Genomic DNA, 22287 nt, shown 5'->3' with positions numbered 1-22287 from the left:
ATTATTTTTCAGACAGAGATGACCAAAAAAGTATCTCAATTCATACTTCAGAGTTCTACCAAAAGTGCCTTTACAGTATGACATTTCTAAAAACTGGTAACCTACCACATTGTACTAAGTCTTTCATTGCCTCTATTAACTTATTTTTTGAAATATTTTATTTATTTGACAGACAGAGATCACAAGTAGGCAGAGAGGCAGGCAGAGAGAGAGAGAGGAGGAAGCAGGCTCCCTGACGAACAGAGAGCCCGTTGCGGGGCTCGATCCCAGGACCCTTGGATCATGACCTGAGCCAAAGGCAGAGGCTTAACCCACTGAGCCACCCAGGCACCCCACCTCTATTAAATTTAATCTGCCTTCCAAGAAGAATTTTTGCTACTCTAATACTGCTAGTGCTTTATACTTTTTTTCCTTCTTACTCTGTTGCTCACCAGCAATGTCAGTTGAGGAGGTTCTTGTTTAGATTGATTAATGTTCCAGTGTATATTGGCACCTTCCTTGACCAGACCATGATATATATTAATCATCCCCAAATGATATGATGTGAGTGTAAAACAACAATAAAATTGTGTCTGTCTTTAGTAAAAACTAGCCAATATATGCAGGTCCATAAGAGTTTTGGAAAATGTAAAATAGAACAAGTATAAGTTCTTAGTCATTTTATTTTGTTTCATTTTCAAATCAGGTTATTATATCAGCTGTTATAGCTCAAGACCTCAGGCAAAAAACAGCCTCTCAATTTACACAATTGTGAAAATGAGATAATCACTCTAATTTGCCATATAGCTCTGAAAACTAAATATGGTATGATTGAGGACATACCTAGTTGAGTATACGGCATAGGATAAATGCTCTCTACAAAAGAGATATTATTATTTGTGAAATTCCTATTAGACTTCCAGGTGGCATGAGTGTAATGGTGACTGCCTAAATACTCATTTATCTCATATTTTTAAATATAATACAGATAAACAAGGAGAATATATAAAATAAGACATAACATATACCTTAAGCATAACTACAAAATAGAAGAATATGACCTTCAAATAATTTCTAAGCAGTAAAGTAAACATTCAAGCCTATACCTGAAGGGAGGAATTGGACAAACATTGCAGATATTATGTAAAAAAATATAGTTGTTGCAGATAATATATTTCATTTTTTATAACCTTAAGAAAGAAACTGCAATATCAGTAACAAAATAACATGTTAGAGTAAGTTGATTAAACTGTTTATTCCTTTAGCTATTACCATATACAATATTTGTATTATTCATAGCAATCAGCAAAATTAGGTATGTTTTATAGCCACTGCCTTTCTGTATAGAATTGTAACTAAATAAGGAAATGGAACCTACAGAGGGTTTGAAAGAAAGACATAACATAGCTACTTTTGGTTTAAAAGAAAAATTACAGAGCTTTGCCTTGCAAGTATCTGTGAGATGGATATTGGAGGATACTATAGAAGTTGAAATTTTATTTGTCCATTATTGGATCTTTACAATGACATCTATTCATGCTAATACATATTTTCATTTTTTTCTAGAAAGCAGTACTTTATGAAGCAAGTTTCTGAAAGCTTGTTTTACTTGCTGATTCCTCAGGGTATAAATAAAAGGGTTCAACATGGGGGCAATTGAGGTGTTGAGAATAGCTACTCCTTTGGTCAGTGATGATCTTTCTCTTGCTGAAGGCTTGACATCCATGAATATACAGCTCCCATAAGAGATAGAAATGACAATCAAGTGAGAGGAGCACATGGAGAAAGCCTTTTCCTCTGACTAGCAGATGGGATTCTCAGGATGGTGTTAAGGATGCACAGGTAGGAGACAATCACTAATGCCAAAGTGAAGAGCAGAGTGACAAAAGCAAAGTAAAACCAATCATCTCCAAAAGCCATGTATCTGAGCACGAGAGTTGTAAGATGGGGAAAGAGTCACAAGAGAAATGATCAATTACATTGGAAGCACAGAAATCTAGCTGGAGGATGAGCATGAGTGATGGGAAAATGGTAAGAAATCCTCCTAGCAAGGACCCAAAGACAAGCAGGGTGCAGATTTTTTTGCTTATGGTGGTGGTGTAATGAAGAGGCTTGCAGATGGCAATGAAATGATCAAAAGACATGGCAGTGAGAAGAAAAAATTCAGAAACACCCATGAAGATGAAGAAAAATAGTTGAGCTAAACAATTATTATAGGAAATGGTCTTGATATTCATCATGATTACCCCCAAAAATCTGGGGATAGAGACACTGGTGAATGTAATTTCTAAGAAGTAGAAATTCTGCAGGAAGTAATACATAGGAGTCTTGAGATGACAGTCTATCAAGGTGAGGATGATGATGGTTAGGTTTCCAGTGACTCTTAATGCATAAGCCATAAATAAAAAGATAAAGATTACAACCTGAAACTGTGGGTCATGTGAGATGCCCAAGAGTATGAACTCTGTAATCACTGTATGGTTTCTCATGCTGCTTTTTATTTTCTTTAAGCAAAATCTACTGTTGGGAAACAAGACAAAAAGAAAGAGTATGTGAATAGTAAAGGAATTGAGGATTTAAAAATTTTAATGTTCATATTACTAGCTGCAATGAAATGAAGCAATGGAACTTTTTTCCTGTGTGCAGTTTTGCAATATCCACTCAGTCTGTTAAAGTACATGTATTTTACACATACTCTCTTGAAAAGGAAAACCATATTCATAGGTCTATGTTAAAAGTCCCCTCATGAGTGACTTTACATAACACCTGTACCTGTAAGCAAACTGTCTATATATGCAACATATTTCTTTTTTTTTTAAGATTTTATTTATTTATTTGACAGACAGAGATCACAAGTAGGCAGAGAGAGAGATAGGAGGAAGCAGGTTCTCTGCTGAGCAGAGAGCCCTATGTGGGGCTCCATCTCAGGACTCTGGAATCATGACCCTAGCCGAAGGCCGAGGCTTTAACCCACTGAGCCACCCAGGTGCCCCAATGCAATATATTTCTTAATTTTTATTTCTTAATTTTTATTTTATTTTAATTCCAGTATTGGTAACACACACTGTTATATTCAATTCACTTGTACAATATAGTGATTCAACAATTGCATACATCACCCAGTGCTCATCAGGACCCTTGTACTCCTTCCTTAATCCCAACCCCTATTTCTCCCTTTCCCCCACCCATCTCCCCTCTGGTAATCATCAGTTTGTTCTCACAGTTAAGAGTGTCTTCATTCCATAAAGGAGGAAAGAACATCCAGTGGGAAGAAAGAGAGTCTCTCCAACAAATGGTGGTGTAAACTGGTCAGCTACATGCAGAAGAATGAAAATATAAAACTCTTTTACACCATCCACAATACTAAACTCAAAATGGATTAAAGATCTAAATGTGAGACCTGAAAGCATAAAAATCCTAGCAGAGGGCACAGGCAGTAATCTCTCTGAAATTGGCCACAGTAACATTTTTCTAGATATGTCTCCAGAGGCAAAGGAAATTCGTTCCTGCAATACTAGTTATCACATCTGTAATTTAGCTATTAAAGCATTGTTTTCCAGTTTCCAAGATTGTGTGTTCTTAGGACTGAAATACCTAATTCTGAGTTTTAACTTTGATGCCACTTACAAACTTCATCTTCTGATTTTGGTGGAAGCTGATGTCTCTGTTATAATTCCTGAGCTTAATAAGAACACGATTATTGTTATTCTTAACATATATACTTTTTAAATGTGACCAGAAGAAATAAATGTATTTCCTGTCTTAGAAATATGAGACTAGAATTGCCTTGGCTGTAAACGAGAGTAAAATTCTTTATCTGTGTGAAAGAAAACAGAAGCCAGAAATATCATTTAATACATAAAAGAAGCCATATAAATAACATAGTTTTCACAACATAGTGATCCATTCATATCATCTTCATGTTCTTTATTTAAATTAACAATTGAGGAGGGGGAGACAAGATGGCGGGGAAGTAGGAGGAGGCGCCCTTTCAACTTGTACCCTAAAGTGAGCTGATTACCTTCCAAAGAACTCCGATCACCCACGAAATCAGCCTGAGATCAGAATTATACACGTCTGGATTTCTACAGGAGCAGAAAACGCCAGTGGGCAGGTAAAGTGGAGTGGGAATGTTGGACTGATATTGGAAGATAAACAAAAGGGGGAGGGATCCACTAGAGGTGAGCCATTGGAAAGTAATATCCCAATATGAGAGTGCCCTGCATCTGGGGACCAGCATTAACTTGGAGTCTGGTAGAAAGCACTCAAAAAGAGCAAAGGATCGTGGGTGGGGGGTAAATTGTGGGAATAGGGGTGGCTAGAGACAGGGGCTTAAGTCCCCAGACCCAGGACAGCTGCCCCTGGCACAGAGCCAGAGAGAGTGCAGCGGAGAAACCAGGTCTTGGTCCCTGAGCCACCAGCGCGCCTGAGAGCACATGGGGTCCGGCTCCCATGAAGGGCTGGAAGCCTCGCCAGCTGGCAGAAGCACAGCCTTTTTTCAGTCCCCATGCGAGTGCCATGCCATGCTATTAGAGTCTGAGTCGCGCCCCTCGCCCTCCCCTGAGAGAGGTGCGCACAGGCGCCAGCCCGGTGCTCTCAGACCCAGGCACTCCCAGCCCGGGCCAGCAGGAAAATCTGAGTGTGCGATCGCTGCTTGGAACCTCTCTGACAGTCTGGAGCTGCCCAGGTAGCCGCCGATGCTGTGGTTTTGGGTACAAGCAAAAAATCCTGCAACCTACAAAAACCATCAAAAGCCGTGAGGCGAGAGAGAGAGAAAAAAAAAAGTGAACAAACATAAAAACCTCCAGAGAACAAAAGCCTGAAAAAACCAGTTTCCTCAGAGCCCACCCCTTGAGGGGGGTGGGAGGACTTAACTCAGAGAACATCATTGACTGAAACCCCACGTGGCAGGCCCCTCCCCCAGAAAACCAACCAGAAAAAAAAAAAAAAAAAAAAAAAAAGAGAACAACCACCACTACTTCATAGGACAACTTTTATTTTTAATTCGTTCCCACTATTCTGGGTCATTTTTTTTTAATATAGATAATTTTTTAACCTATTTACCATCACAGTGAGATGTCCAGTACATCAAATTCCATAATAACATTCTAACCTGAACTTTTTGATACATACACCTGTGTTTTTCTTTTGCATTTCTATTTTTTAATTTCTTTTTTTAAAATTTTAGTTTAGTTTAGTCTAGTTTATTCCTTTTTTACTTTTATTTTCTAATATTCATATAGAGTTAAACTTCAAGGTAATCCCCTTTCCCCAATCAATGCTGCCCCTATAGGTAAACAAATTTTTAATCCCCCTTTATCTTAGGAAAGTTGAGTCCTTTAACAAAGATATCAAGATACATCCAGGAAGAATCAAAACAACCTTCCTCGCCCACACTGAGAATTTATAACCACTCTCCCATCTTTTTCTTCCACCAGTGTTTCCGTGTTTTTGTGTTTGTCCTGATAGTATATAAATTTTACACTTAGGGTTCTTTTTGACGAGGTTCTTCCTTTATTTGCTTATATATATGTAATTTTTTTTTCTCTTGTCATATACTTTTATCAGTCTTTTTGTTTGTCTGTTTTTGTTTGTATACTTCAAAAATCTCACCTTGGGGCCCATTTGGGCTGAAACTTCTCTTTTATCTTCCCTTTCTTTCCTGTCTCTTTCTCTCTCTTTTTTTCTTTTTCTTTTCTTTATTCTCTCATTTGGGTGGGGAATCCTGATTGCTCAGAAGCGTTCCAGGGTGCACCTTGACTGCACCACGGTCAATACATCCAGCTACATCCGTTCAGCCATCTCTCACCAAAATGACTAGGAGGAGGAATGCCCAACAGAAGAAAAATACAGAGGATGGGCCTTCTGCAACAAAGCTAATGGCTATCAACATAGACAATATGTTGGAAAGAGAATTCAGGCTAACAATTATCCAGGCAATAGCTAGGTTGGAGAAAGCATGGATGACCAAACGGAATTGATTAGGACAGAACTGAAAGCAACCAGAGTTGATGTTCACAATGTTAGGGCAGAGCTGAAAGGTACCAAGGCTGAGGTTCACAATGCTCTCATTGAGTTCCAATCTAATCTAAATTCTCTCAAAGCTAGGGTAACTGAGACAGAAGATAGAATTAGTGATCTGGAGGACAAACAGAGAGAAAGGATCAGGAGGAAGCCTGGAACAAACAGTTTAGAAGCCACGAAAACAGAATCAGGGAAATAAATGGTGCCATGAAATGTTCCAACATCAGAATTACTGGAATCCCTGAAGGGGAGGAGAAAGAAAGAAGTCTAGAAGATATAGTGGAACAAGTTCTTCATGAAAATTTTCCCAATCTCACAAATGGAACCAGTGTTCATGTACTAGAGGCTGAACGGTCTCCACCCAAGATTATAGATTCCAGAAAAACATCAAGGCACCTGATAGTCAAATTGAGGAATCATAATTGTAGATATAATCTCTTGAAAGCTGCTAGGACAAAGAGCCTCCTTACTTATAGAGGAAAGCCCATCAGAATAACGTCAGACCTGTCCACAGAGACCTGGGAAGCCAGAAAGGGCAGGCAAGATATATTGGGGCACTAAATGAGAAGAACATGCAGCCAAGAATACTTTATCCAGCAAGACTGACATTCAAAATGGATGGAGAGATAAAGAGTTTCCAAGACCTGAAAGGCTTAAAAGACTATGCAACCACCAAGCCGACACTACAGGAAATATTAAGGGGGGGTTCTATAAAAGAGGAAATTTCCTAAGAATAGCATTGAACAGAAATATAGAGACAATCTACAGAAAGAAAGACTTCAAAGGTAACACGCTGTCAATAAAAACATATCTATCAATAATCACTCTCAATGTGAATGGCCTAAATGCGCCTATAAAATGTCACAGGGTTGCAGATTGGATAAAACGACAGGACCCATCCATATGTTGTCTACAAGAGACCCATTTGGAACCTAAAGATACATCCAGACTGAAAGTGAAGGGATGGAGAAGCATCTTTCATGCCAATGGGCCCCAAAAGAAGGCCAGGGTAGCGATTCTCATATCAGACAAATTAGATTTTAAACTAAAGACTGTAGTCAGAGATACAGAAGGACACTACATCATTCTTAAAGGGACTATCCACAAAGATGATCTAACAATTGTAAATATCTATGCCCCCAATATGGGAGCAGCCAATTACATAAGAAAACTGTTAATCAAGATAAAGAGTCATATTGACATGAATACATTAATAGTAGGAGATCTTAACATGCCTCTCTCAGAAATAGACAGATCATCGAAGCAAGATATCAATAAAGAAACAAGAGCATTGAATGACACATTGGACCAGATGGACCTCATAGATATATACAGAACATTCCACCCTAAAACAACAGAACACTCATTCTTCTCAAGGCACATGGAACCTTCTCCAGAATAGACCACATACTGGGTCACAAATCAGGACTCAACTGATACCAAAAGACTGAGATTATTCCCTGCACATTCTCAGATCAAAATGCTTTGAAAGTGGAGCTCAATCACAAGGAAAATTTAGGAAGGAACTCAAACACCTGGAAGCTAAAGGCCACCTTGCTTAAGAATGCTTGGATCAACCAGGAGATCAAAGAAGAACTGAAACAATTCATGGAAACCAATGAGAATGAAGACACTTCGGTCCAAAACCTATGGGATACAGCAAAGGCGGTCCTAGGGGGGAAATACATAGCCATTCAAGCCTCCCTCAAAAAAATTGAAAAATCCAGAGCACACCAGCTGTCTCTACACCTTAAAGAACTGGAGAATCAACAACAAATCAAACCAACTCCACACATAAGAAGGAAAATAATCAAGATTAGAGCTGAGATCAATGAGGTAGAAACCAGAGATACAGTAAAACGTATCAATGAAACTAGAAGCTGGTTTTTTGAAAGAATCAATAAGATCAATAAACCATTGGCCACACTAATCCAAAAGAAAAGAGAGAAAGCCCAAATTCATAAAATTATGAATGAAAAGGGAGAGATCACAACTAACACCAAGGAAGTAGAAACAATCATCAGAAGTTATTATCAATAGTTATATGCCAATAAGCTAAGCAACCTAGATGAAATGGATGCATTCCTGGAAAACTATAAACTCCCAAAATTGAACCAGGAAGAAATTGACAACCTGAACAGACCTATATCTAGTAACGAGATTGAAGCAGTAATCAAAAACCTCCCAAAAAACAATAGCCCAGGACCTGATGGATTCCCTGGGGAATTCTACAAAACTTTCAAAGAAGAAATAACACCTATTCTCCTGAAGCTGTTTCAAAAAATTGAAGCCGAAGGAAAATTTTCAGACTCTTTCTATGAAGCCAGCATTACCCTGATCCCCAAACCAGGAAAAGACCCCACCAAAAAGGAGAATTTCAGACCAATATCACTGATGAATATGGATGCTAAGATTCTCAACAAGATCCTAGCAAACAGGGTCCAACAGCACATTAAAAAGTTTATCTACCATGACCAGGTGGGATTCATTCCAGGGCTACAAGGATGGTTCAACATTCGCAAATCAATCAATGTGATAGAACAAATTAATAAGAAAAGAGAGAAGAACCACATGGTCCTCTCAATTGATGCAGAAAAAGCATTTGACAAAATCCAGCATCCGTTCCTGATTAAAACACTTCTAAGTATAGGGAGAGAGGGAACATTCCTGAACTCTATAAAATCTATCTGTGAAGGACCCAGAGCAAATATCATCCTCAATGGGAAAAAGCTTGTAGCCTTCCCGTTGAGATCAGGAACACGACAAGGATGCCCACTCTCGCCACTCTTGTTCAACATAGTATTAGAAGTCCTAGCAACAGCAATCAGACAACAAAGAGAAATAAAAGGTTTCCAAATTGGCAATGAAGAAGTCAAACTCTCACTCTTCGCAGATGACATGATTCTTTATATGGAAAACCAAAAAGACTCCACCCCCAAACTACTAGAACTCATACAACAATTCAGCAATGTGGCAGGATACAAAGTCAATGTACAGAAATCAGTGGCTTTCTTATACACTAACAATAAAATACAGAAAGGGAAATTAGAGAATCGATTAATTGACCCTATGATCACAGGTTTATTTCTTGGATCTGTAGTCTGTTCTATTGATCTAATGATCTATTTGTCTACTTTTGTACCATACTGTTCTGATTACTATACCTTTTTAATATATCTTGAAATCTGGGATTGGGATACCTCCAGCTTTGTTCTTTCTCAGGATTGCTTTGGCTATTGGGGTCTTCTGTGGTTCCATACACATTTTATGATTATCTGTTCTTGTGGAAAATGCTACTGGTATTTTGATAGGGATTGCTCACTAAGGTCTCAGGCCACTGGATGCAGATTCTAGTCCCGTCTGGGCTTTTAAGGTAGATGAGAGACAGCAACACTGCAGCTCTTTGGTGTTTTTAAATTACATCTTTTTTTGTTGTTGTTGTTGCCCAAGGAGAGAGGAGTCTATTCCCAGTCCCTCAGTACTATCCCTCCCACTTATGTTCCCAGTAAAGGGGTGGGGGTTCCCTTTGTTACTGTGTCTCCCTGTTTATTCTGTGATCTTGCCTTTGTCTTTGTCATTGGTTGCTCAGAAACTGTTCAGTCAGCCCTAGTTCTTCAGGAGGAATTGTACTACTAATAGGCATAATTTGGTGTGGTCTGGGGAGGAGGCGTGTTCAGGGTCTTCCCACCACACCATCTTCTCCTATCAAAGAAGCATTTTAAAATCTTGAAAGTTCAGAAGAGTATTTGAAACTTTAACTTTTCATTTTTAATTATAAGAGTGAATTGCAGAGAATACCAGAGGAGACTTGTATATAATTTGGCAGTTTCATTGTTGGTTAAGTTTTAGGAAATCAGTTGCTACCAATATCACATCATTAGCTGCAATGCTAAATCCATTTGCATGCATTCCCTTGCATATGTACAAGTACTGGTAGAACATATATGTGAGTACTAAATTTTGATAGATATTTCAAAATTTCCCTCCCACACACAAGAATAAACACCATTGTAAGCCAAGCATCATAGATATTAGAAATCACTTACATATTTTGCAAATGGAAAGATGAAACGAAGCCACAATACACTTACTACTAAAGACAGTCATATAAAGAGCAGATCACAGAGCCCAGATATTAAGGGTAAAGAGACACAATATCTTTGTAAACTTGGAAAAATTAACCTTTCTGAGCATTAATTACTCTACTCATAAAATGAGAAGACTAATAGTCTTAACTCCTAGGATATCCTAAAGATTAAATGAAATAATGAATGAAAGTGCTTACAGACTAGTTAGGATATAGGAAGTTCTTAACAGAAAAATGTTTACTGTTGAAAATTCTTTTAAAAAGATATTATTTATTTATTTGAGAGAAAGAGACAGAGAGGGGCACCTGGGTGGCTCAATCATTAAGCATCTGCCTTCGGCTCAGGTCATGAACCCAGGGTCCTGGGATCGAGCCCCACATCAGGTTCCCTGCTGAGCAAGGAGCCTGCTTCTCCCTCTCCCACTTCCCCTGCTTGTGTTCCCTTTCTATTTGTGTATCTACTCTGCTTGACTTATTTGTGTCTCTATTAAATAAATAAATAAAAATAAAATCTTAAGGAAAAAAAAAGGAAGAGATGGAGATAGCAGGAGAGAGCACCAGCAGGGAGTAGAGGGAGAAACAGATTATGCTGAAAAGGGAGTCCTAGATGGGGATCTCTTCCAGGACCCTGAGATTATGATCTCAGCCAAACTGAGACACTTAACTGACTGAGCCACCCAGACTCACCCAAGGTTGAACATTTTTTGTACCTACTGTAGCTTTAGTGAGTTAAGTACAGGGGTAATCCACATGCTCCTACAGATATGTTTACAAACACATATATTATAATGAAAGAAGATTTTACTTGAACAATTGATCAAACATAGAGCCATTTCAATTAGTTAAGCATAAGGCAATCTCCATATGCTTCCACACTTAAGTTTACAGACATTTATATCTTAATGAAAGACATGCTACTTGAAAGAATGAGTATAGGGTATATAATAAGCACAGGGCTATTCCCATATGTGTCTACACTTAAGTTTACAGACACTTATAGCATAATTAAAGAAGATGCTGCTTGAGAGAAAGATTATAAACAGTGGAGTTTCGATGGCTAAAGCACAGCAAAATCCCCATATGCTTCTATACTTAAGTTTATAATCACTTTTTTAAAAACTTTTTATTTAAATTACAGTTAATTAACATACAGTGCAGTTTTAGTTTCAGGTGTACACTATAGTAACTCAAAACTTCCCTACAACAGCTGGTGCTCATTCCAAGGAGTGTTCGACTTAATCTGCATTAACTATTTCACCCATTCCCCTACCCACCTATCCTTTAGTAAAATCAGTTTGTTCTCTAAAGTTTAAGAGTCTCTTTCTTGGTTTGTCTCTCTCTATTTTGTTTACTTTTGCACATTTGCTTTGTTTCTTAAATTCCACTTAGGAGTTGAAATCATATGGTATTTGTCTTTCTCTGACACACTTATTTCAGTTCGCATACTTGAGAGAGATTGAACGTTTTTAAAAATTCTATTTCTTATTCATGAATTGTCTATTCCTATCTCATGTTCACTTTTTGGGGATTATGTCTTATTTAATAGTAGGAGATATTTATGTACTTGGACATAAACCCATGGTGAATTTCTTTTGTTGAATCAAGTTTTCAGAACCTCTCCTTAACTTATTTATGAGTGGCTTCTACTAAAAAAAAAATGTATCATGAATTCTTGGTGACCTATTCTTCTTAGAGCACCTTTCCACACATTCATGTGCTCACTGTTTCTATGGTTCTGATGTTACCATTTGCTTCCTAATCCATCTAGAATTTATTCATATGTAAGATATGAATCTGTTTTTTTATTTTTATTTTTTTTTTGCTTTTTAAAACAAATGGTCAACTTCTCTAATATCATTAGGCTAGGGACAACATGGGAGGTTGGACAGTGAGTCACTTAAAGCACCAAAGCCATGGTATCCCCTGCAAATAATGTTTCTAGCTCAGAGAACATGGGTCTGAGAAATTCATACTTCTCATTTTTCAGGAAAAGAAGAAAGGTTTCTTAGTATCCTCAATATAAGTGTCTAATTTTAGCAAGGCCAAAGCACAGTAGTATTTGACCCTTTTCTGCAATTTCACTTCACCCCATCCACCCTCACCTTTTCCATTCCAGAATACCTGTGGTTTTCTTTCCTTATTGTTTTAATAATCTTACTTTCTCTTCTCCTTTAGGATGTTCACAGTCACATAAGGTCTTTCTCCTTTGGCACCTCAGTTCACTTCTACTCATTCATCAATGATGCTTTATTTGTTTGTTTTTATTGAGTATTGCTGACACACAATGTTACATTAGTTTCAGGTGTACAACATTTCAGTTCAGCAAGTCTATACATTGTGCTATGCTCACCATAAGAGTAGTTATCACCTGTAACCATACAACAGGATTACAATAGCATTGACTACATTCCCTCCGCTGTACATTTTATTCCTGTGACTTACTTATTTCATAACTAGAAGCCTGTACCTCCCACTCTTCTTCCCCCATTGTGCCCATCACTCCAACATCTTTCACCTAGCATTTGTGATTTTGTCATCATATGTGTTCTCTGTATTGTTCTCTGTATTGATGGGTCTGTTTCTGCTTTGTTTTCTGGTTTACTTGTTCGTTTTGCTTTTTGGATTCTACATATAAGTGAAAGTATATGGTGTTCCTCTTTCTCTATCTGGCATATTTCACTTGGCAGAGTATACTCTGTGTTGTTTGATGCTATAAATGGCAAGATCTCATTCTTTTTTTTATAGCTGAGTAATATCTCATTGTGTGTATATGTATATGTATATGTATATGTATATATATATTTTTTTCTTTCTCTATTCATCTATAAACATACACTTAGGCTGCTTACATATTTTGAGCATTTTGAATACTGTAAAAATGTGGGGGTGCATATATATTTTGGAATTAGTGTTTTTGATATAATATTTTTATTATTTATAATAGTAAGCAAAATGATTGATGTTTCATAACCACTGACTTTATATTCATAATTATAAATCACTTACATGAAACCTACAGATATTTAAAGGAAGACATAACTCAGGCATGATGTAAAGAATGTTTAACAAATAATCTCAACATTTTCTGTAGCTGTGACATTGATATAAGAAGATAGCCGATTAGAAATTTTAAACTTCACTTTTCTCTTGTTAAATCTTCATAATAACATTAGTTCATATTAATCAGAACTTTGATTTCTTTGTATGAGACAGTACTATAAGGGTCAAATCTTTGAAGGTTTGTATCTTTCCAGCTCCTTAGGGAGTAAATGAAGGAGGTCAGCATGGGACAACAGAGTTATTGAGAATAGCTACTTCTTTGGTCAATGAAGCCCCTTTTCTCCCTGCTGAGTAATTAGCATATATGGAAATGACAATGACAATCAGGTGAGAAATATAAGTGGAATAAAACTTTTTTCTCTCACTGGCATGTGTGATGTATATTAGGACAAAATCACAATGCTAAAGTAAATAGCAAAGTAACCAAAACAAGGGAAAAACAGATTACTTCTAGGAATCATGTATCTGACAAGATAGTTAGACAAGCAAAAGATACACACAGGCAGTTATCCGTGATATTGGATGCACACTTATCCAGCTGGAGCAGAAAAATAACACCTGGAGAAATGGTCAGGAACCTGCCCAGCCATGCATAGAGCACAAACAGTATGTATAGTTTCCTGCTAATCATGGTGGTATAATGAAGAGGTTTACAAATAGCAACAGAGGGGTCAAGGGACATGGCAATTAGAATGGGAAATTCATTCACCTCCATGAAGATAAAGAAAAATTATTGGATGGTACAACTCTTATGAGAAAGAATTTTATGCTTGGTGATGATTGTCCCCAGAAATCTACAGATACATACAGTGATAAATGAGATTTCTAAGATAGAGTAGTTTCAGCTAAGAAACACATAGGGGGCTATAGATGGAAGTCTACCAAGTAATGATAGCCAGGTTGCCATTGACACATAATATGTATGTGATAAATAAGAAAGGTAAAACCTCAACCAGAAGATCAGGATCATCAGAAAGGCTCAGCAGGACAAGTTCTGACCATTTTATCATTGTTCATTTCCCTCTTTCTTTTTTTTCTTTTGTAAGGATATGTGACAACATTGATGAGTATAAACATATTGATAATATACAATAATCATAGGGAACTTTAAAACCCCACTGATTGCAATGGATAGATCATCTAGTAGGTAGCAAAGGTTTTGAATGACAAATGGGGCCAGATGGACTTCACAAATATATTCAGAGCATTCCATCCTAAAACATCAGAATACACACTCTTCTTGAGTGCACATGGAACATTCTTCAGAACAGATCATATACTGATTCACAAATCAGGTCTCAGCTGGTGGAATTTATTCTTGGGCTGCAAGAGTGGTTCAACATCCACCTATCAATCAACGTGATACACTACATTAATAAAAGAAAGGACAAGAACCATATGATCTTCTCAATAGATGCAGAAAAAGCAGTTGACAAAGTACAGCATTCTTTCTTGATTAAAACTCTTCACAGTGTAGGGATAGAGGGAATATACCTCAATATCATAAAAGCCATATATGAAAAGCCCAGGCAAAAATCATTTTCAATGGGGAAAAACTGAGAGATTTTCCCCTAGGGTCAGGAACATGACAGGGATGTCCACTTTTACCACTGTTGTTAAACATACACTTAGAAGTACTAGCATTAGCAATCAGACAATGAAATGAAATAAAAGACATTCATATTGAAAAGGAGTAAGTCAAACTTTTCTCTTCACAGACGACATGATACTTTATGTGGAAAACCCAAAAGACTCTACCCTCAAATTACTAGAACTCAAACAGGAATTCAGCAAAGTGGCAGGATAGAAAATCAATGCACATAAATCAGTTGTTTTTCTATACACTAACAATGAGACAAGAAAGAGAAATTAAGGAGTTGATCCTATTTACAATTGCACCAAAAATAGTAAGATATCTAGGAATAAACCTAACCAAAGAGGAAAAGTGTCTATACTCACAGATTTATAGAACACTCATGAAAGAAATTGAGGAAGACACAAAGAAATGGAAAACCACTCTGTTCATGGAATGGAAGAATAACTACTGTTAAAATGTCTATGCTACCTAGAGCAATCTATACGTTCAGCACAATCCATGTCAGAATACCATCAACTTTTTTCACAGAGCTGGAACAAAAAATCCTAAAATTTGTATGGAACCAGAAACGTCCTTGACTAGCCAAAGGAATGTTGAAAAAGAGAACCAAAGCTGGTGACATCACAATTCCAGACTTCAAGTTTTATTACAAATCTGTACTCATCAACATGGTATGGTACTGGCACAAAGATGCATAGATCAAGGAACAGAATAGAGAACCCAGAACCCAGAATAGAGACCCTCAACTCTTTGGTCAACTAATCTTTGACAAAGCAGGAAAAAATATGCACTGGCAAAAACACAGTCTTTTCAACAAATGGTGTTGAGGAAATTGGACAGACATATGCAGAAGAATGAAACTCGACCATTTTCTTACATCACACACAAAAATAGACTGAAAATGGATGAAAGACCTCAATGTGAGTCAGGAGTCCATCAAAATCCCAGAGGAGAACACAGGCAGCAACCTCTGTGACCTCGGCCACAGCAACTTCTTGTCTTCAAAGGCAAGGGAAACAAAGGCAAAAATGAACTATTGGGACTTCATCAAGATAAAAAGCTTTTGCACAACAAAGGAAACATTCAACAAAACCAAAAGACAAGCAACATAATTGAAGAAGATATTTGTAAATGACATATCAGATAAAGGGCTAGTATCCAAAATCTATAAAGAACTTATCAAACTCAACACCCAAAGAACAAATAATCCAATTAAGAAATGGGCAGAAAACATGAACAGACACTTCTCCAAAGAAGACATACAAATGTACAAAAGACACACGAAAAAATGCTCAACATCCCTTGGCATCAGGGAAATAAAAATGAAAACCACAATGTGATACCACTTACACTGGTCAGAATGGCTAAAATTAACCACTCAGGAAATGACAGTTGTTGTGAGGTGGCAGAGAAAGGGGAACCCTCTTACCCTCTTAGTGGGAATGCTAGGTGGTGTAGTCACTCTGAAAAACAGTATGGAGATTCCTCAAAAAGTTAAAAATTGCACTGAAAATTAGACCCCAATGACCACAATAGTGAAACTATGGTAAGAGCCCGGCTCAATAAGTCCTGTGCTATATTTCTCAGTTGAATATATTGCATAAAGATCATTAGGAATGGTGCAGCACTAATTAGGTTTATAGTATATTTTATATTACTAAATAATAGTTTATTTAGAATACTTCATTCTATCCATAATCTTCTTTCACTTTCTCACACCCACACACCCACACACACACATGCATATACACACATCGTCCAAAATACTTTGGGTACCTAATACTTTAAGCTGAATGAGTGGACGAGTATTTTAACTGCTGAAATTCTAAGTTTTGCTCTGTTATGAAGTTTTTATTTTCTACAAAACTTAAATGATTTTACTGTTTATATTCCATTGCAGTCAGAAAGCAGAGCTGACATTCCATGGAAACAGAGAAAGTAAACTTATCCTACACATCTAAAACAGCTATTTCTTCACTAATTTCTACAGTATTTGTGTATCTGTGGATGTATGCATGCATGTATCTACCCTGTATATCTGTCTATATCTACTGAGTCATTATGGGATTTGGAAATATGGAGGTCTATTTATGTTCTTAAAGATCTATGCTTTTTTAAATTTTAGCAATAGGTAGATTATATGGACATACTCTATTAAGTAAGCAATATTTTTTGGTTTTAAATGAAAACATTCACAATTTTCAAAAAATCATATGGCATTTGAAAAATTTTTCCTAGAGGAACTGCAAGATGGCAAAGGGATTTCTGACAAAGATCAATGAAAATGAAAGATTATATTGTTTGTATAGAATAAGGAAAATATCATATCAATAATTATACAACATCCTTTCCATCCTGGGTGATAGTTGTTTTCCCAAATAAATCTCAAAGTACACCTTTCTGAATTAAAATAATTAGTGTTCAAGAAGTTTCAACTAACAACGGGTTCAGAAGAATGAAAACCAGACAGGCATATGAAGTTATACCAATTGAATGGGAAATACATTAAATGTACTTGTAAACTGTGAGAAAGAAGTAATGAATAGGATGACAGGAAGGTCATTGTAAATTGAAGAAGTTGCTCAGACTTCATTTTTGCATATTTTAGTATATGTGCTGCCACAACGAACACATCATTTTTGTATATTTTACACTGCCTGAAATGGGTGTGTTTAATTCATGTACCATAGTATTTCATTTGCTTGAGAAAAATACAATCTTCCTTGTCCTGTCTATGAAGGCTCGCTTGATTTGCTCATTCCTTAGACTGCAGATAAAAGGGTTTAACATGGGGGCTACTGAGGTGTTTAGCACAGCAACTCCCTTGCTCAGAGACACTCTGTCTTTTGCTGAGGGTTTAATTACATAAAAATGCAGCTGCCATAGGAGATAGAGATGACAATCATGTGGGATGAACAGGTGGAAAAGGCCTTTGTCCTCTGATTATTAGAAGAAATTCTTAAAATTGTTCTGATGATATATATGTAGGATAGAAATGTTAATGCCAAAGTGAACATTAAAGTAAACACAGCACAGGAAAACCCCATTATCTCTAGGAATTTTGTGTTTGAACAAGAAAGTTGCATGGGGGAAAATAATCACAGGTAAAATGGTCAATAATATTAGACCTACAGTAATTAAGGTTTAAGAGCAACATGAGTGCAGGGAATACAATTAAGAATGAAATCAGCCATGAAGAGAAGACAAGGAGTATGCAGACTCTGGGATTCGTGATGGTTATGTAATGCAAAGGTTTGCAGACGGCAATATAACAGTCATAGGACATGGCAGCCAGGAGGTAAAATTCAGTGACTCCCAAAAGAATGAAAAAACAACAACTGAGGAATACGATTAATAAAGGAAATGGTTTTATCTCCTGTAATCAGGGTGCCCAGGAACTTGGGTATGCTGACAGTGGTGAATGAAATCTCTAATAAGGAGAAGTTTCTGAGGAAGAAATACATGGGTGTCTGGAAGTGAGCATCCAGCAGGGTAAGGGTGATAATGGTCAGGTTCCTAGTGATGCTGAGCATGTAGGTGATGAACAGAATGACGAAGATCACTCCCTGAAGCTGCGGGTCATATGACAGACCCGGGAGAATGAACTCTGTTAGTTCTGTGTGGTTTTTCATTCTGCAGTTGTTTATTTGTTGTTCTCCTGCCAGACTTCTGGGAGAAAACACAAGGAACAAATTTGAAGAGAGGATTAGCAAAGGTCTAAGTGTGGAGCCAGAATTTGGCTGAAATAACTACATGTTTCTATCTACAGATGAGAATTTACTTGAACTGATAATAACAAGGATCCATTATTTTCCTCTCTTTTACCAGTGAAATCTCCAGTTAAGGAAAGTTTGAAAATATTCAATATCACAGAGCAAGGGCTAGAGCAAGGAGTTTTCTCAGGCTTTTCTGACTCCAAATAACATGTGGTAGCTTTCAAAGATGTGCCCATGAGGTTTTTTTCTCAGCAAAGACCATCTTTGTGCTCTTGCTCTGATTATTTACTAGTTTCCCACTCTTTGTAAGTTAAAGCTTAATTACATTGAGAATCCTCAGAAATGGGAAAGAGCCTGTATTTTTTAATGACTTCTGGGTGTTTTGTCCTTAGACATTGATCAACTTTTGCTAACACTCAGCTTTTCCAACTCCTCCTATTTCACTGGTGAGATATACTTGTCATTGCCACCAGCAACCTTAGAATTTAGAGATAGAGGGGGGAAAGAGGCAGGAAATAATTTAAGCTGGAGAGTTTAGAACTGAGTTTAATCCCATCTGAATCCCTTGCCATAGTTTTTGATGTTTCAGCCCATATATAATTATTATGACCTGTATTCGTATACAAATGACTTCTCTTTCTATTGAAAATAATAATTATTACTATTATTATTGAAGTATGTCCCTCAGCTAAAGAGTTAGGTAAACATTCCCCAATAAAACTCAGGTAAATAGTTTAATTTCTTTATTTGTATGTGGTTTTAAGATAGTACATTTTAATTTCTTTTTTTATATTAAATGATATTACCATAGTTATTTCCATAAGGAAGAGTGAGGATATCTAGTCATGAGTCCAAGCTAATTACTAGGCCTGAAACTATGTCTGCATTTCTTCTATAAATACGATTTATTCTTCTGTATGCAGGCCTTTTTTTTTTAAATTAACATATAATGTCTTGTTTTCTGCAGGGGTACAGGTCTGTGAATCATCAGGTTTACAAAATTCACAGCACTCACCATAGCACATACCCTCCCCAATGTCCATAACCCAGCCACCCTATCCCTACCTCTCCACTGCCCCAGCAACCTTCAGTTTGTTTCATTAGATCAAGAGTCTTTTATGGTTTGTCTCCCTCCCAATCCCATCTGGTTTCATTTTTTCCTTCCCTGCCCCCCACAACCTCCCTCCCTGCTTCTTAAATTCCTCATATCAAAGAGATCAAATGATAATTGTCTTTCTCTGATTCACTTATTCCGCTCAGCATAATACCCTCTAGTTCTATCCATGTCTTTGTAAATGGCAAGATTGCATTTCTTTTGATGGCTGCATAGTATTCCATTGTATATAGTATTCCATTGTATATATATACCACTTCTTCTTTATCCATTCATCTGTTGCTGGACATCTAGCTTCTTCCCATAGTTTGGCTATTGTGGACATTGCTGCTATAAACATTTAGGTGCATGTGCCCTTTCAGATCATTACCTTTGTATCTTTAGGGTAAATACCCAGTAGTACAATTGCTGGGTCATAGGGTAGCTCTATTTTTCAGCCTTTTGAAGTACCTCCATACTGTTTTCCAGAGTGACTGAACCAGCTTGCATTCCCACCAACAGTGTAGGAGAGTTCCCCTTTCTCCTCATCCTCGCCAACATCTGTCATTTCCTGACTTGTTAATTTTAGCCCTTCTGACTGGTGTGAGGTGGTATCTCATTGTGGTTTTGATTTGCATTTCCCTGATGCCAAAGTGATGCTGAGCACTTTTCATGCGTCTGTTGGCCATCTGAATGTCTTCTTTGCATAAATGTCTGTTCATGTCTTCTATGCAGGCCTTTCTTATAAAGTTATTGTGAGTATTAAATGAGTTAATATGTGAAGCATTTGGAAAAATGCTTTATATGAAAAAAAGCTATATAAGGATTAGGACACCTGGGTGTCTCAGTCAGTTAAGCAGCTGCCTTCAGCTCAGCCATGACCCAGGGTCCTGGGGTTGAGCCCCACATCAGACTCCTTGCTCAATGGGGAGCCTGCTTCTCTCTCTCCCTTTGCCTCTCCCCCTGCTTGTGCTCTCTCTCTCTCTCTCTCTTCCTCTCTTTCTCTGTGTCAAATATATAAAGAAAAAATATTTTTAAAAAAAGCTATATAAGGATTGCTCAATGGAGAAATCCCTTGGTGAAAAGCTTCAGGATTAAGATGGTGTCCTATATTAAAAGCTTTGTCTTAAAGTAATAGTAATGAATAAAGTAACAGCAAGAAAATCACATAGGAGCAATGACAACAACAAAAAAGTGAGGTGGAATCATCTGGTTGTACTCTCCTCACCATGGTTTATCTGTCTCCTGCACTCCATCACACCCTCAACAATTCACTGCTTTCATTCAGCTAAGATATGGTCACCATATTTGAGGCATGTTAGATATTTGTAACACTTCATCATTGCTCCTAAAGGCTACTGATATCCACTTTGATTCTCTGCTGTTCCTCGGTAAGAGTAAACTTTCTGACAATGACTGTGAAACTTGCGTTAAATAGAATATGTGTATGTAGGTAGCCTTGTTGGTAGCAGATTTCAGTGACACTTCAAATCATCTTCTTCCTTATTCCCACAACAACAGGTTTATTATTCTTTGTGTGAGTCTCATAAAAATCTTTCAGTGATTCTTCCTAGTCCATGACACATCTGTGCTGAAATATCCTGTGAATACCTCCACTATGTTGTGCATGTCTGAAAGTTAGGACAGAGTCTGACCTTCAAAGCTTTTGCAACACAGTTCAGTGTCTGGAAGAGTCATATCATAGGAGGCTTAAAATAAACATTTGTCTTCTTCATTCATTCATTCATTTTGAGTTTGTTCTTGCATCACAGACACCCATCAGGTGAAGTTCTCTATTGTATGCCCAATTCTTGGCTGTGTAGTATGTAGGTTGAATCTTTGTTTTACAAGATGTGTTCATATACACAATGAAATATTACTCAGTCATCAGAAGGGATGAATACCCAATTTTTACATCAACATGGATGGGACTGGAGGAGATTATGCTAAACGAAATAAGTCATCAGAGAAATTAAATTAAATTATCATATGGTTTCACTTATTTGTGGATCATAAGGAATAGCATGGAGGACATTAAGAGGAGGAAGGGAAAAATGAAGGGGGAGAAAATGGAGTGGGGAATGAACCATGAGAGACTATGGACTCCAGGAAATAAACTGGGGGTTTTAGAAAGGACAGGGGTAGGAGGATGGATGGTCCTGGTGATGGGTATTAAGGAGGGCACAGATTGCATGGAGCACTGGGTGTTATACAAAAGTAATAAATCATGGAACACTACATCAAAACCTAATGATGTACTATATGGTGACTAACAAAACACAATAATAATAATAAAAAAAAAAAAAAAACCAAGATGTGTTTTCTTAGTTTACCTACTTTTTAAGATGTATATATTCACTGGGCCTAAAATCCCCATATCAAGTAAATTATGACAAAGGACATATAGAAGAAGCCATTTTTTTTGGTATATAATTAAAAAAAAATTATAAGACATTATTTTAAAATTACTTTCATTAAATTTCTTTAGCATTCATTCCTTTAATTAACTGTATTTTGCTCACCAGCATCTCTCTACCTTCATCAGGGTTTTTCATTGATAGCACTAGCTTTTCATAACACCTGGAAGTCTTAAAATGCATTTTCAATAAATAGGCCGTATTTGCTTTAAATCTCAAGATTGAAATTTCTGAAGTACTTTATTGAAATTGGAGATCCAAGGTAAAAAAAAATTATATTATTAATCTTCCATAGGTAATAATGTAAATCTGCA

The 22287-nt window shown here is 37.0% G+C and overlaps 3 pseudogenes; all 3 read right to left on the bottom strand.

Moving 5' to 3' along the window:
- Positions 1 to 1531: 1531 nt before the first annotated feature.
- On the bottom strand, positions 1532 to 2468 carry LOC116877537 (annotated as a pseudogene).
- A 10791-nt stretch (positions 2469 to 13259) lies between these two features.
- LOC116877536 lies at positions 13260 to 14160 on the bottom strand (annotated as a pseudogene).
- A 3281-nt stretch (positions 14161 to 17441) lies between these two features.
- LOC116877580 lies at positions 17442 to 18379 on the bottom strand (annotated as a pseudogene).
- Between the last annotated feature and the right edge of the window lie 3908 nt (positions 18380 to 22287).

Source organism: Lontra canadensis, unplaced genomic scaffold (genome assembly GCF_010015895.1).
Source record: "Lontra canadensis isolate GAN:19392208 unplaced genomic scaffold, GSC_riverotter_1.0 scaffold53, whole genome shotgun sequence".
In the NCBI taxonomy this organism is placed as follows: domain Eukaryota; kingdom Metazoa; phylum Chordata; class Mammalia; order Carnivora; family Mustelidae; genus Lontra; species Lontra canadensis.
Note: the sequence above shows the minus strand (reverse complement) of the source record. Positions and strands in the feature narration are given on the sequence as shown.